This window comes from Dipodomys merriami, unplaced genomic scaffold (genome assembly GCF_024711535.1).
Source record: "Dipodomys merriami isolate MVZ:Mamm:240054 unplaced genomic scaffold, mDipMer1.0.p SCAF_81, whole genome shotgun sequence".
In the NCBI taxonomy this organism is placed as follows: Eukaryota; Metazoa; Chordata; class Mammalia; order Rodentia; family Heteromyidae; genus Dipodomys; species Dipodomys merriami.
The window spans coordinates 819,150-834,932 of NW_027206413.1; positions in this window are offsets into that span (position 1 = coordinate 819,150).

Sequence of the window (15,783 nt, forward strand, 5' to 3'; positions counted from 1 at the left end):
GCGAGCCGGGGCTGCCGGGGCCTGCGAGCCGGGGCCGCCGGGGCCTGCGAGCCGGGGCCGCCGGGGCCTGCGAGCCGGGGCTGCCGGGGCCGCCGGGGCTGCCGGGGCCTGCGAGCCGGGGCCGCCTGGGCCTGCGAGCCGGGGCTGCCGGGGCCTGCGAGCCTGGGCTGCCGGGGCCTGCGAGCCGGGGCTGCCGGGGCCTGCGAGCCGGGGCTGCGGCCTGCGAGCCGGGACTGCCGGGGCCGCCGGGGCCTGCTAGCCGGGGCTGCCGGGGCTGCCCGGGCTGCCCGGGGCCTGAGAACCCGGGTCTGTCCGGGCAGAAGAGCCCAGGAAACCCGTCTCCCGCCAACACAAGGCCAGGCCGGAGGCGCGACTCAGGTGACAGAAGGACAGATGTGAACCAGGTACGAGGTCAGGACTTCAAGACCTGCTACTGACAAATAGAAGGGAGGGAGGGAAGGGGGGCCGCGGGGGGAAGGGAGGGAGAAAGAAGGGAGGGAGGAAGGAAGGAAGAGGAAGGAGGAGGAAGAGACACAGAAAGGTAGAGTACAGGCATCCCTTTCCTGATTCGTCTTGTTTCCTCGACTCCGCTAGGGATTGGACGCAGGCCTTTTTCCATGCCGTGCAGGTGCTGTAGCCTTGAACCACATAGCAACCAGGAAAGCTTGGCAGATTGATATTATGTCATTATCAAGGGAAGGCCTGGTGGCTGTCCCTAAGAGAACAAAGAAGCATAACTTCGATGAATTTCTAGAACCTGGTCTAGGGTGTCTTGGTCTTGAAATATCTTTTTTTGGTTTGGGGGGCGGGAATTAGGTCAACCTGGGATTGAACTAGGCCTTGTGTTTGCAAGTAGGTTGCTGTTCTACTTGAGACATGCCTCCAGCCTCGTTTTTGTGTGGTTATTTTTGAGGTAGGGTCTGGCTTTTTTTTGGGGGGGGGGTCTGGTCATGGGGCCTGAACTTCCGGCTTTTTTCTTTTTGCTTATGTGGTGCTGAAGAATCGAACCCAGGGCCTCAGGTATGCAAGGCAAGCGCTCTACCACCTTCCCAGCCCAGGGTCTGGCTTTTATGCCTGGGCTGCTCTCCTCCCATGTGTACTTCTCTGAGTCACCACTGGCTGATTAGTGCACACCACCGTACCAGCCTTGTGCTCTCCCTGTAGCCAGGATAACTGATGTGCCAACAGCGCCTGAGAGGAGGTCTCATGAACCTTTATACCAAGGCTGTCCCTGAATCATGATGCCCTGATCTCTCTCTCTCTCTCTCTCTCTCTCTCTCTCTCTCTCTCTCTCTCTCTCTCTCTCTCTCTCTCTCTCTCTCTCTCAAATTACAGCCTTGAACCACTGCTCCTGGCTTGAAATCTTTCTTGAATAAAGAAGAGTACCTTTGGCAATCAAATCAGCTTATATTAATCAAAGTTATGAGACTGTCATATAGAAGCAGAATAGTGTGTTAACTTCCAAGAGCTATAATTTGTACATCTGAGTAGCAGCTGGGTAGCTAAACCTCCTCAGGAAAATAAGGCGTGATTCAAAGGTGCATGATAGCACAGATTCAAAATAAGTAGAGTGATACACATATGTACACACACACACACACACACACACACACACACACACACACACACACTTCTCAATTCCTATTTTCACAGCAGGATTATTTTGACCCAAAGATTAAAAAAAAAGTACTCAATTTCCAGTGGCTGCAATTTTCTGCACTGATCTCCAATATTGTAAGGATATTCTAACTCTGTTCTTGATTTAAGCTCCTTTCCTCCTTGACAAAACTTCGCTGGGCAGCAGCCGTGGAGTGCTGAGATAGCTTCCTCCTTCTGTGTCCATGGCTACCTCTTAGCAATGTTCTTGGAATAAAAACCAAGTAGCAGTTAAGTCATGCCAGTTTATGCTTTAAATGTGACTTTACTTATTTTTGCTTTTATTCATTGTAGGAAATCTATTTCAATTCTCAGGCTTATTTCTTTTGTTTTCAATTTCTTGGGGAAAATATCTGAATGAAACCTTCATGTATTGGTACAATATCAAAAACCCAATAAATATGTTTTAAAGGCCAGATGCTTTTGGCTCATGCCTGTAATCCTAGCTACTCAGGAGGCTGAGATCTGAGAATCACAGTTCAAAGCCAGCCCGGGCAGGAAAGTCCGTGAGATTCTTTATCTCCAGTTAACCAGCGGAAAACCAGAAGTGGTGCTGTGGCTCAAGCAGTAGAGCGCTCACCTTGAGCTGAAGAGCACAGGAACAGTGCTCAAGCCCAGAGTTCAAGCCCCTTGACTGACCAAAAATATATATATATATATTTATTTATTTTTATTTTTGACAGTCATAGGGCTTGAACTCTTGGGCTGGGGCGCTGTCCCTGAGCTCTTCAGCTCAAGGTGAGCGCTCTACCGCTTGAGCCACAGCACCACTTCTGGTTTTCTAGTGGTTTATTGGAGATAAGAGTCTCATGGTTTTTCCTGCCCGGGCTGGCTTTGAACCATGGTCCTCAGATCTCAGCCTCCTGAGTAGCTAGGATTACAGGTATGAGCCACCGTTGCCCAGCTAATAAATGTGTTTTTAACTTTGTCTTAGTTTTTTTTTAATGCCACTTTTAATCAAGCTAAGAAGATGTGATACAAAAATACCTCATGAGAGGCTGGGTGCCAGTAGATCACATCTGTAATCCTTGCTATTCAGGAGACACTGATTCTGAGCATTGTTGTTTGAAGTCCACAGGAGCAGAAAAGTCTGTGTGACTCTTGCCTCCAATTAACTAGCAAAGAGCCAGAAATGGAGCTGTGGCTCAAGTGGTAGAACACCAGGCTTGAGCAAAAAAGCCAAGTGAAGAATGTGAGTCCCTGAATTCAAGCCCTAGTACCTGCACACACACAAACAATACCTTATGGCACATTACATGAGATCTTACCAGTTAACTTTCAGTACAGATTATTAAATGATAATTTTAGGATAACATTATCAAATTGTTACCTAGCAGTATGAAATCAGGCAAACTAGTTTCTTCCTGAAAACAAATTGATGGTCTTACTTGTGATTGCCCTGCCTTCTTTAGAAATGGTTTTTATTAATTTTACATTTTCTTTGGGATTGATTTTGTAACTGCCAATCCATGGCTGTTGAAATTTTATGAGAAAGTAAGTTGCAAATAATTATTTTTCTTAGCCAGGTTCTAGTGGCTTATGCCCATAATCTTAGCTACTCAGGAGGCTGAGATCTGAGGATTGTGGTTTGAAGCCAGCCCAGGCAGAAAAGTCACTGTGAGACTCATCTCCAATTAAACCACTCAAAACCCAGAAATAGCACTGTGGCTCAAGTGGTAGAGCACTAGCCTTGAGGCACAGGGACAATTACCAGGCCCTAAGTTCAAGCCCACAATGGACAAAAACAAAAAACAAAACAAAACAAAAACCCCTGTCATTTTCATCCTTTTCGTGTGTGGTAGTACTGGGGCTTGAGCTCTGGGCCTCATGCTGTCTCTTGGCTTTTTTGCTCAAGGCTAGAGCTCTACCAGTTGATCCACACCTCTACTTCTTCACTTGGAAGTAAGAGTCTCTCAGATTTGTCTGCCATGGCTGGCTTGGAACCGAGATTCTCAGCCTCCTGAGTAGTGAAAATTATAGACCTGAGCCATTAGCACCAAACATGCAAATAATACTGTTTCTTAAGTGCTTATGAAGACAAAACAATTTTCACTTCACAATATTAATGGCCCAGTAAGCCATATTTACTGTAAATCATATGCCAGATATAATGAAACTTGTAGAGCATCTGCTTACAAAGTGTGAGGCCCTAAGTTCAAACCCCAGTTCTGCCAAAACCAGGCAAAAACTAGCAAAAGAACAGCATAATTCCTAAACACTGCAAGAAAAGGTGATCTTGTCTTATAACTGTTGCCAGAAGTGGTAAGTTTGCAAATGAAGATAATGACAACACTGTCAATACTTTTTGCCAGCTTGTAAGAAATTATTTACTAAACTGTCATATACATAGTATGTAAAATTTTGCACTAAATATGAAGTTGGATAAAATATTGTTACTTACTAGTCTATCATTAATTGTCTTGGCACATTTCCTTTGAGACAAGACCTTGCTAGACATGTCAGGCTGAGCCAAAACTTCGGTACTCCTGCTCCATCTGCAAGTGCTGAGATGAATGATGTGTCCTACCACACTTGGAGGCAAACCTTTGTTTTCCTTTGGAGGTGCTGGGTTTTGAACTCAGGGCCTTGTGCTTGCCAGGCAAGCACTCTATCATTTAAGCTATACCACATTTTGCTTTAGTGTGTTTTAAAATAAGGATGCCTAAGTAGGACCCTTTTTCCTACTTATGCCTTCCATATAGCTCATAGACTATTTATCACCACACCTAATTTGTTTGTTGAAATGGGACTCACACTGATTTTTTTTTAACCTGGCCAGCCTAGGCATAATCTTCCTGATCTCCGTTTTGTGAGTAGCTGGAATTACAGGCATAAGTCACCATATCTACGCAGCAAACATTTTATAATTGATTTATTTTATTTTATTTTATTTTTTTGGTTCCAGTTGTGGGGCCTGAACTCTGGGCCTGGACGCTGTTCCTCAGCTCTTCAGCTCAAGGCTAGCGCTCTACCACTTGAGCCACAGCATCACTTCCGGCTTTTTTCTTTTTGCTTATGTGGTGCTGAGGAATGGAACCCAGGGCCTCAGGCATGCAAGGCAAACGCTCTACCACTGAGCCACCTTCCCAGCCCCTTTATAATTGATCAGAGGTATATTTTGGGTAAAAAAAGTTGTCATTGTCACAAGTTGCTAACGTTAAAATTAACTCTAATTTACCATCTCTCCCCCCCCCCCCCAATTTTTTCTGGGCTGAGAGAAGCTAAGTTTTTGGAGGCCTGGTTATAAAACAGGGTATCGTGTTTTATGGAGCAGAGAACGTTATCTGTGATACTTGGTCCCTCATGGAGCTAGAGGAGGAAAGGAGGGAGGAAAAACATCAGTGGTGCACAGCTTTGCCTTAGGCTGGCTGGAAGTTCTGGTCGTGAAGCCAGCATGATACGGGGGAGATAGCAAGGGGAAAGTGTTTCAGGCCCGGCAGATGCAGAACAGAAAAATGAGGGAAAAAGGGAAATAGCAAGTCAGCTAGTGGAAGAAGAAAAGGGATTTTAATTTTTAGATCAGAGCATAGAAACTTCAGATCATGCTGATGAATATAATTATGACCAGTTCTCAATAATTATTTTTGAAACTGCAATTCTGGTGGCTGCTTTTAGCATTTCTCAAGGTATAAGGTACTTTTGAATTTCCTGCCTAACCAATTGTACAAGCAATTCTGAGTGGAACTACCTTGTTGCAGTTCTTTCATTGCTTCGTGGTAATTAAGTAAGGTTGAGTGTGTCAATTCTCATTCTGATATAACATCTGCACATTCAAAATGCAAGAATGGGGAGATAAAGTTGGCAGTCCATTTCTTCATTAGCACTGGAACGAGGTATTTTGAACAATACCTAGTGCAAAAAGGAATTTCATGTGTTAACAAAGCTACCTGTAACCCATGCCTACTTCTGTTCTGTTTGCTTGCTTGTGTTCTCCCTTATTTCTGCTGGGGTTAATTAGTTATTTCAGAAATATTTCTTTGAGTTGTTCAGAACCTTGGTGAGATAATTGCTTCCGATGGGAATTAATACAGCACTGCATCCTGTGCGCCGTTGTTAAATTCATATGGCAGATAGTCTTGGTAGGAATAGTAATAGGAAAAAGAACATTAAAAAGTGTTTCAGGTATTTAACATCCTGGGTAAGCTGCATTAAAAAAGTTTCAATACTCAATATCAACTCAATGCATTGGGAAGTCTCAATCGCTATAATGATGAGGTTACATGTGACCAGACCACTCACCCGATTTTGAGAAGGTCCCAGTTTTCATGCCCTGGGTTAGCATAGATGTCCCATGACCCAAGCAACAATTTGACCCAGGGCAAAGAAGGACAGTTGGTCACCCCACGGTGGCCACAATGGAGTGGAGTTTCTAGATTATAGTCTCAGGCTCAGTTCACATTAAACTCACCTTTGTGGTTTCTTCTGTCTGCCCAAGAAGATGGTCTTTTTAGGGACCACCAACAAGAATGGAGCCTCCTGTGATATTAGAGAAAGGCTGGTTGTTCATTCTGAAGGAGAGAGAGAGAGAGAGAGAGAGAGAGAGAGAGAGAGAGAGAGAGAGAAAGAAAGGTGTATGTGCCTGTACTGACTGGGACCTGAACTCAGGGCCTTATGCTTTCACTCACGGTTGGTGCTCTACCCCTTGAGTCACACCTCCACTTCTGGCTTTTTGGTGGTTAACTGGAGATAAGAGTTTTGCGAACTTTTCTGCCAGAGTTGGCCTCAAATCACGATCCTCAGATCTCAGCCTGAAGTGCTAGGAGTACAGGTGTAAGCCACCAGTACCTGGCATTTCAGGATTTTAAAGTCTCCCAATAGCACTGTGGCTTAGAAAGTGAAAAATAAAAAGGGAGAAAAAGACAAAGATCAGAACTTCAAAGGGAGAAATGAGAGTTGGAAAAGTTTGATAAATTGAATTTATATTCTATTCAAGAACTGAAAGTCAGGTTTAATCTAGAATATCGTGTAAGTCAGGCAGACCGCATGATTTTTATTGAAATATAGCTTAATGTATACTATTGCTTAATGGTTTATTTACTTAGAGATACTGAGCCTGCACGGTGTCTGGGGCAGTGCCAGCTGAGGGAGATGTAAGTGTCACTGCATGAAACGTTTGTTTGGCTCTAGTGTGTGGAACAGCGGCTCTGGTAGGAGCCTCTGATGACAATGCCAGGACTTGGGAGGGCGCTGGAAAGGGTTGGGGCTACTGAATGCTGTCAGGATGGGGAGAAGGAAGCAGAGCCAGCGCCCCCCAGTGTTTGAACTCTGTAGAAACCTCACCTTAATCACCTAAGGACGTGGAAGTTATTCTTTCAGTGATTTGTTTGGAGAAGACAAGGCTTCTAAAACTCCTTTTTAAGTATCATAGTCAAAATCTCACTAATAAACTAGTGTAGTACTTCACTGATGATGCAGCTTTCTCATGTTCCACATTATCAATCTGAGAAAGAGTGTTCTGCGTGTCTGTGCGAGAGCCACTATCTTGGGGGCCCTGAGTTGTGTCCTCAGATCTCGTTCTGGGAAGGAATGGTTTGTTTCCCTAGCTCCTGGGAGCGCTGGTTGAGAAGGGCCTGCCTTCAAATAGGATCGCCTTCTAGAGGCAGCTTCCGGCCCGTAGACAGACCTTCTTTCAGAGTCAAGCACTGTCAGATGACTGGTCCCTACAAGCGTGTAAAGGCTCACCTCCTCTCAGGACCATTCTGAAGGTGTTTTTCGGTGTCATGCCCCAGGGTGGCATTGAAGTTGTCCTTCTCCAGCTCAGCCTCCTGGTGCTGGTATTACAAGTATGTGCCCACCATGACTTGTTCTGTGGGCTGTTCGGTGAACACACACACACACACACACACACACACACACACACACACACACACACTTGTTCTGTGGGCTGTTCGGTGAACACACACATACACACACACACACACACACACACACACACACACACACACGTTTTGTTTTAAAAACAAAGTTTTCATATATAGGGCACTGGTTTGAGGATTATAGTTTAAAGCCAGCCCAGACAAATGTGTTATTTCCAATTAACCAGTTAAAAAATCCAGGTGTGGTTCAAGTGATAAATCCCCATCCCTGATCTAAAAAGCTAAACAACAGCATGAGGTCTAGAGTACCATCTCCAGTATCAGTATATATACACACACACACACAGACACACACACACCCCATACCAATTAAGATATTGCATGTGATTTTGATGTATCATTCTGATAGGGGAAATGTTCTACAGGCACTATACCACTTCACATGTCTAGGAGAAGAGTAAATGTTGCATAAAGAAAACCAAGTAAACTCTTTCTTTTAAATTTGGGCTGAAAAACACAGCCTAAAACTTCATATAGCAGGTTGATTTTTTTTTCTAGTCCTCGGCCTGGATGCTGTCCTTGAGTCTCTTTGTGCTGAAGGATAGAGCACTACCACTTGATCCACAGTGCCACTTTTGGCTTTTTCTGAGTGGTTTATTGGAGATCAAAGTCTCATGGACTTTCCTGTCTGGACTGACTTTGAACTGTGATCCTTAAATCTCAGCTTCCTGAGTAGCAGGATGACAGGCGTGAGCCACCAGCTTCTGGCTAAGAGATATATTTATGCTACTAAAATTGAGAATAAAGTTGTCCTATGGAACAGTACTCCGGCTGATGGAATGTGTTTCTATATAAGCCCGTAAACTTTTTTTTTTTTTTGGGTCTGGTCGTGAAGCCTGAACTCTGGGCCTGGGTGCTGTCCCTCAGCTCGTCAGCTCAAGGCTAGCGCTCTACCACTTGAGCCACAGCGCCACTTCCGGCTTTTTTCTTTTTTGCTTATGTGGTGCTGAGGAATTGAACCCAGGGCCTCAGGCATGCAAGGCAAGCACTCTACCACTGAGCCACCTTCCCAGCCCCGGTAAACTTTTTAGATACAGCAAATTCAGGCATTGGGTTTGACAGGTATGACATCTTTATCAAATTGGCTGTTCATTCAGAAGAATCTGTACTTTGCTGACACATAAATAGTACTGAGAGGAGCCCTTCCATAAGGAAAATGTCTCCACTATTACTCATTGCCTGAGTTGAGAATGGTAGTCAGCAGGGATGCCAGAGGTCTCCTCTCACACAAGTGCATGCAGCCTGAGTGCTGGGAGGTCTCCTCTCACACAAATGCATGCAGCCTGAGTCCTGGGAGGTCTCCTCACACAAATGCATGCAGCCTGAGTGCTGGGAGGTCCCCTCACACAGATGCATGCAGCCTGAGTCCTGGGAGGTCTTCTCTCACACAAGTGCATGCAGCCTGAGTCCTGGGAGGTCTCCTCACACAAGTGCATGAAGCCTGAGTCCTGGGAGGTCTTCTCACACAAGTGCATGCAGCCTGAGTGCTGGGAGGTCTCCCCTCACACAAGTGCATGCAGCCTGAGTCCTGGGAGGTCTCCTCACACAAGTGCATGCAGCCTGAGTGCTGGGAGGTCTCTCCTCACACAGATGCATGCAGCCTGAGTCCTGGGAGGTCTCCTCACACAGATGCATGCAGCCTGAGTCCTGGGAGGTCTCCTCTCACACAAATGCATGAAGCCTGAGTGCTGGGAGGTCTCCTCACACAGATGCATGCAGCCTGAGTGCTGGGAGGTCTCCTCTCACACAAATGCATGCAGCCTGAGTGCTGGGAGGTCTCCTCTCACACAAATGCATGCAGCCTGAGTGCTGGGAGGTCTCCCCTCACACAAATGCATGAAGCCTGAGTCCTGGGAGGTCTCCTCACACAAGTGCATGCAGCCTGAGTGCTGGGAGGTCTTCTCACACAAGTGCATGCAGCCTGAGTCCTGGGAGGTCTCCCCTCACACAAGTGCATGCAGCCTGAGTCCTGGGAGGTCTCCTCACACAGATGCATGCAGCCTGAGTGCTGGGAGGTCTCCCCTCACACAGATGCATGCAGCCTGAGTCCTGGGAGGTCTCCTCACACAGATGCATGCAGCCTGAGTGCTGGGAGGTCTCCCCTCACACAAATGCATGCAGCCTGAGTCCTGGGAGGTGTCTCCTCACACAAGTGCATGCAGCCTGAGTCCTGGGAGGTCTTCTCACACAAGTGCATGCAGCCTGAGTCCTGGGAGGTCTCCCCTCACACAAGTGCATGCAGCCTGAGTCCTGGGAGGTCTCCTCACACAGATGCATGCAGCCTGAGTGCTGGGAGGTCTCCCCTCACACAGATGCATGCAGCCTGAGTCCTGGGAGGTCTCCTCACACAGATGCATGCAGCCTGAGTGCTGGGAGGTCTCCCCTCACACAAATAAATGCATGCAGCCTGAGTCCTGGGAGGTCTTCTCTCACACAAGTGCATGCAGCCTGAGTCCTGGGAGGTCTCCTCACACAAGTGCATGCAGTCACGTGTTCTCACGCAGGGTACTGTCCACCACAGGACAGACCTAGCAAGGCTCACATTGTAATCTGAAATTTCTGAAACTATGGGCCAAAATAAACCTTCTTTTTCTTTTCTTTTTCCTTTTCTTTTCTTCCCTTCCTCCCTCTCTCCCTTCCCTCCTTCCCTCCCTCTCTTTTGTCCCTCTTCTCCTCCCTCTCCTCCTCCCTCTCTTCTTCCCTCTTCCCTCCCTCCCTCCCTCCTTCTCGTCCCTCCCTCCCTCCCTCCCTTTCTCCCTCCCTCTTTCCCTCCCTTCATTCCATCCTTCGTTCTTTCATTCCTTCCTTACTCTCTTTATCTTTCTTTCCTTTTGTTGTTTCTCTTTCTTTCTTTCTTTTTCTTTCTTTCTTTCTTTCTTTCTTTCTTTCTTTTTTTCTTTCTTTCTTTCTCCTTCCTTCCTTCCTTCCTTTCTTTCTTTCTTTCTTTCTTTCTTTCTTTCTTTCTTTCCTTTCTCTCTCTCTCCTTCTTCCCTCCCTCCCTCCCTCCCTCCCTCCCTCCCTCTCTGCCTGCCTGCCTTCCTTCCTTCCTTCCTTCCTCCCTTCCTGCCTCCCTCCCTCCCTCCCTCCCTCCCTCTCTGCCTACCTGCCTGCCTTCCTCCCTCCCTTCCTTCCTTCCTTCCTTCCTTCCTTCTTTCCTTCCTTCCTTCCTTCCTGCCTGCCTTCCTCCCTCCTTCCCTGCCTGCCTTCCTCCCTCCTTCCCTGCCTGCCTGCCTGCCTTCCTTCCTTCCTTCCTTCCTTCCTTCCTTCCTTCCTTCCTTCCTTCCTTCCTTCCTTCCTTCCTTCCTCCCTCCCTCCCTCCCTCCTTCTCTCCCTCCCTTCCTTAAGTTGTTCATAACAGCCATTTTGTCACAGTGCTGGACTGCTGACACAGATTCTTAAGTACAAATGTACAACTGTGTCATAGCAGGAAATGCACTGAATACAGATAAAATGTATTAATTAAAAAAAAAGCTTTTTCCTACTCAGTTCCAGGCGATATATTTTACACCATTAGGTGTTAATTGTTGTTATGTTGGAAACTTGGAGTTCAGCAAAATTCAGTCAATTTTTTGAGAACCTGTGGAGTGCAGCATAAGAGAATGTTGGAAAGGTTGATATCGATCAAGATGCATTGTAGCAACTCCTGTGTATGACTACTTAAAGATCATAGTAACATTAAAAAAGCCAGTGATACTTTGTAAATTTGTCTAAATGCAAATATTTCATAGGCCAGTGGCCTCTTAAGTTTCTGTTGTTATTATCTGTAGTATGGAGGGTCCTATGGACTGCTGCCAACTGTCATTTGTATTTTGTAATTTTTACATTTTTATTTTTTAAGTATATATTTATTATTGTAAAGATACAGGACAGAGAGGTTACAGTTACATGAATAAGGTAATGAGTACATTTCCTATTGAGCATTGTTACCTCCTCCTTTGTTTTTCCCCTACCATCTCTTCCCTCCTCATTTTTACATTTCTAGATGTGAGGTTTCTGAGACTGTGTCATACTATGTCTGTGGCAGATGGCTGAGTTATAGGACAGACTATTAACTAAGTAAACAAGGACATGGAAACAGGTTCTGAAAACTACCTTGCTTTAGCTTTCAATTTTACTTTTGGTCAAAATTTTCCATGATTTATCTACAACGTTTTCCCTGGAAAATAATGATTAAATTTAGTAAACTGATGCTAAGTTAAAATATCAGGAAGAAACTGGTAACTAAAAATAACAGGACGTGATTAATGGTTTTGATTCACAGCCTATTTTTATACTCTTCTAGCATCGGAACACCAAGATTTATATTTTCAGGGCAATACAGAAAAATGACATTGCAGTATTAGTTTTAAACCTCTTCTTAAATTTTTTTAGATTCATTGAAAAATTATTGCTTGGCAACCTAATCCATTTAAAGATTCTCTGGGACTAGACATTGGCTAATTTAAGGATGTCAATAATTTTATAGGGTATGATAAAGCTAAATGTGGTCATGTTGGGTTTTTGTAATCTTCCTTTTGTAGAGGTCCTTACAGAAATATTTATAGGTAAAATGATACCATGTGAAGATTTTGCTTTAAAAATACTCCACAAAAACAAAGCGAAAATAGAGAACCACATGCAACAGATGCCACGTGTTGATAATTGCTTAAAGTGGGACGCACGTATATGGTGCTCATTATGTTCTCTCTAAACCTCACCTCAATGAAATATTTCTAAAGGCTTTTCTCCATAACACCTTTTACAACACTATTTTTTTCTTCAACCTCTCTAGAAATGTGTCCAGCTTATCCTAACAAAATACCCATGGGGTGGCTTAACCGACGGATATACTTATTTCTCACGAGGTTCCAGGGCGGGCAGTACAACAGCAAGGCCGGCTGACGTCCCTCCCCATGAGGGCTTTCTAGAGCTCTGGGTGCCGGGAGAGGGGTCATGTCTCTTCTTGTAAGAGCGCTGATCAAATCACGGGGGCTCCCAAAACTCCCCGAAACCTAACTACCGCCTACGTGCGAATTCCACTGAATTCGAGGCCAAGGCTCTAATACATGGCCTTTGGAAGGCACAAACATTCACTGCATAAGGCTTTGTTCCAAAAGCACATGTAGAATGTTAATAAGGATGTTCTATTTCCTATTCTTTGTTCACAAGTACAAATTCAGCACACTTGAATAATACAGCTGTTGCTGACAGGAGAGGATTCAAAAGGAGTGTGATCTGTTCATTGTGAGCAGGTGTTTCTACAATGACACCACCACCACCACCACCACCACCACCACCATCATCATCATCACAGGGGGCTAGAGATTAAACCCAGGCTTAGTACATGCTAGGCAAGAGCTTTATCACTTCTCTTTCCTTCCTCCCTTCTGGTTTCATGGGGGGAAGGCACTCCCTGCATGGTCAGCTGCTTTAGTACATGTTTTGGTGCGTGTAGTTACTATCTCTAAATTAGTTTTGTTGAAATGGAGTGGTTTATTTATTTGCTTATTTGGCAGTACTAGCATTGGAACTCAGGGCCATGTGCTTTCCAGACATTGGCTCTAATGCTAAGCTATGACTCTGGTTTAATCTTGTGTTGGCTATTTTTAAATGTCGTGTGTGTGTGTGTGTGTGTGTGTGTGTGTGTGTGTGTGTGTGTGCGCGCGCGCGTGTGCGCACACGTGCTGCTCCCGGGTCTTGAATCCAGTTCCTGGGCACTGCCCTTGAGCTTTTGTAATCAGGACTATGTTCTACCACTTGGAACACACTTGGCTCAATTTCTGTTTCATTTCCTGGTTTATTGGAGATAAAGAGTTTCATGGACTTTCCCGCCCAAGCTAGCTTTAAAACTTGATCCTCAAATCTCAGTCTCCTAAGTAGTGAGGATTACAGGTGTGAGCCATGGGTGCCTGGCTAAAAGTCATTCCTTTTACATGAGCCAGCACCTACACTGTGATCTTTTTACCTCACACCACTGTGGTTGGGTTGACAAGCACACACCACAACAATGAGCTTCTTCTGTAGATATATACATATATACCTATATATAGATATATTATATATGTATATGTATGTGCATATGCATATACCCAAACGTGTATTATTTCTAATTATCTATACAATAATATATACAAAACATAAAATATATTTCAACCATGTTTAAAGCATAAAATATAAAACATTCACTAATCATGTTTAAGTTTACAGTTCAATAGCATTATTTGTATTCAGATATTTATGTAACTATTACAACTGATGACTACAGATATCTGGAGATGTCTCTCTCGTTTCTTATTGAAACATGAAGCACTAATTCTCATTCCCATCTATCTTAGCCCTAAAGCCCTGGAACTACCCTTCTACTTCCTATTTATTTCTATGACTGTGACTATTATAGGAAATTTGAGTGAAATTACACATGTACCCTTTTGTATATAGCTTATTTCATTTAGTGTAATACCTTCAGTGTTTACTTATGTTATAGCATATATCGGAATTATGCTCCTTTGAAGTCTGAATGATACTCAGTTGCATTGCTCCACATTGGGTTCCTCCATACAGCTCTTGTTGGAGACTTGCTTTTTTGACAGCTGTGGGTTATGGTGCCATGAGCATCACTATATGTACACATCATGTGTCTATGTCTGTGTTATTATTGTCTTCATTGTTGCCTTGTCTGCTTTTCAGGAGGCTAGAGATTTATACGACTATGATCATTTTGCAGTTCATTGGGAGTTGCATTTAAAAATTAATATTCACGCTGGGTGCTGGTGGCTCACACCTATAATCCTAACTCCTCAGGAGGCTGAGATCTGAGGATCCTGGTTCAAAGCCAGCCCGGGCAGGAAAGTCTGTGAGACTCTTATCTCCAGTAAACCACTAGGAAACCGGAAATGGAGCTGTGGCTCAAGCGGTAGAGTGCTTGCCTTGAGCTGAAGAGCACAGGGACAGCGCCCAAGCCCAGAGTTCAAGCCCCATGACCAAGAAAAAAAAATAATAATATTCACATTTTTTTCCTAATCTGGCAAGTTTGGAAAAGTACTTCCTACTGTAACCATCTGAATGAAATTGAGTCAAATGGCACCAGAGATACTCTCTCAGGAGAGGTTCATCCAAAAGTTTGGATAAGATTGGGATGTGAGAAGGACTGATAATGAGGGAAGTTTGGTGCACAACAGCCACTCTTGCTTCTGTGAATCTGAGAACCACCATGGTTCAGATCCACTCTTGCTTCTGTGAATCACCACGCAGACACAGAGAGGATGAAACAGATGGATTAAAATAGTCTGCTTCTCTTTCCAGGCTGACTGGATCTTAGAAAAATCCTGTTTACAAATGACAAGCTTGGCTCAGTACTTCTGTGCATCTGCTGATGCTCAGCTTGTGAACTGAGGGGAACTCAGTCTATGCAAGAGAAGTAACTATTGGTTTTACTAGTTTAACAGTTTGTAAACTTCCCAAGAGTCCTCAGCTGGTGTAGACTCACCTCTTGTAAATGTCTTAGATTTGTATCAAGAGACTACTGTGAAAACTCTGAGGAATAGTAGCTTTGATGACTCATGCTGGCGCCATGGAATACCTTTGAGGTAGTTTGTTAGTGAACCGCAGTTGACTCTCTCTAAAGCAATGTGGTAGTGAGTTAGGAGAGCATTAAAGATTGAGTGAGAGGCAAAGATAGACCCAGGTAGCTCACACAGACGCAAGAAGGGAACAATATAGTTAGGTAATGACATGTATTTATTCACTCAACAAATAACTATTGAGCTCCTAGTATGTTCTACAGCTCCTAGTATGTTCTAAGTAGCATGCAAAGCAGAAGAAGAGAAAAAAAGTCCCTGAGGGCTGGGAAGGTGGCTCATTGGTAGAGTGCTTGCCTTGCATGCATGAGGCCCTGGGTTCGATTCCTCAGCACCACATAAGCAGAAAAAAAAAAGCCGAAGTGGCGCTGTGGCTCAAGTGGTAGAGTGCTAGCCTTGAGCTGAAGAGCTGAGGGACAGCACCCAGGCCCAGAGTACAGGCTCCACGACCGGACGCAAAAACAAACAAACAAACAAAAAACCCCAAAAACCCCAAAAAACAAAAAAAGTCCCTGAGATGATTGAGCTTTCATTCTGGCAGGGAAAGACAATAAACAAGTGGACAGATATACATATATTTTCTCCTGGCAGCATAAAAACCATGAAGTCGGGCTGGGAAGGTGGCTCTGTGGTAGAGCGCTTGCCTCGCATGCCTGAGGCCCTGGGTTCGATTCCTCAGCACCACATAAGCAAAA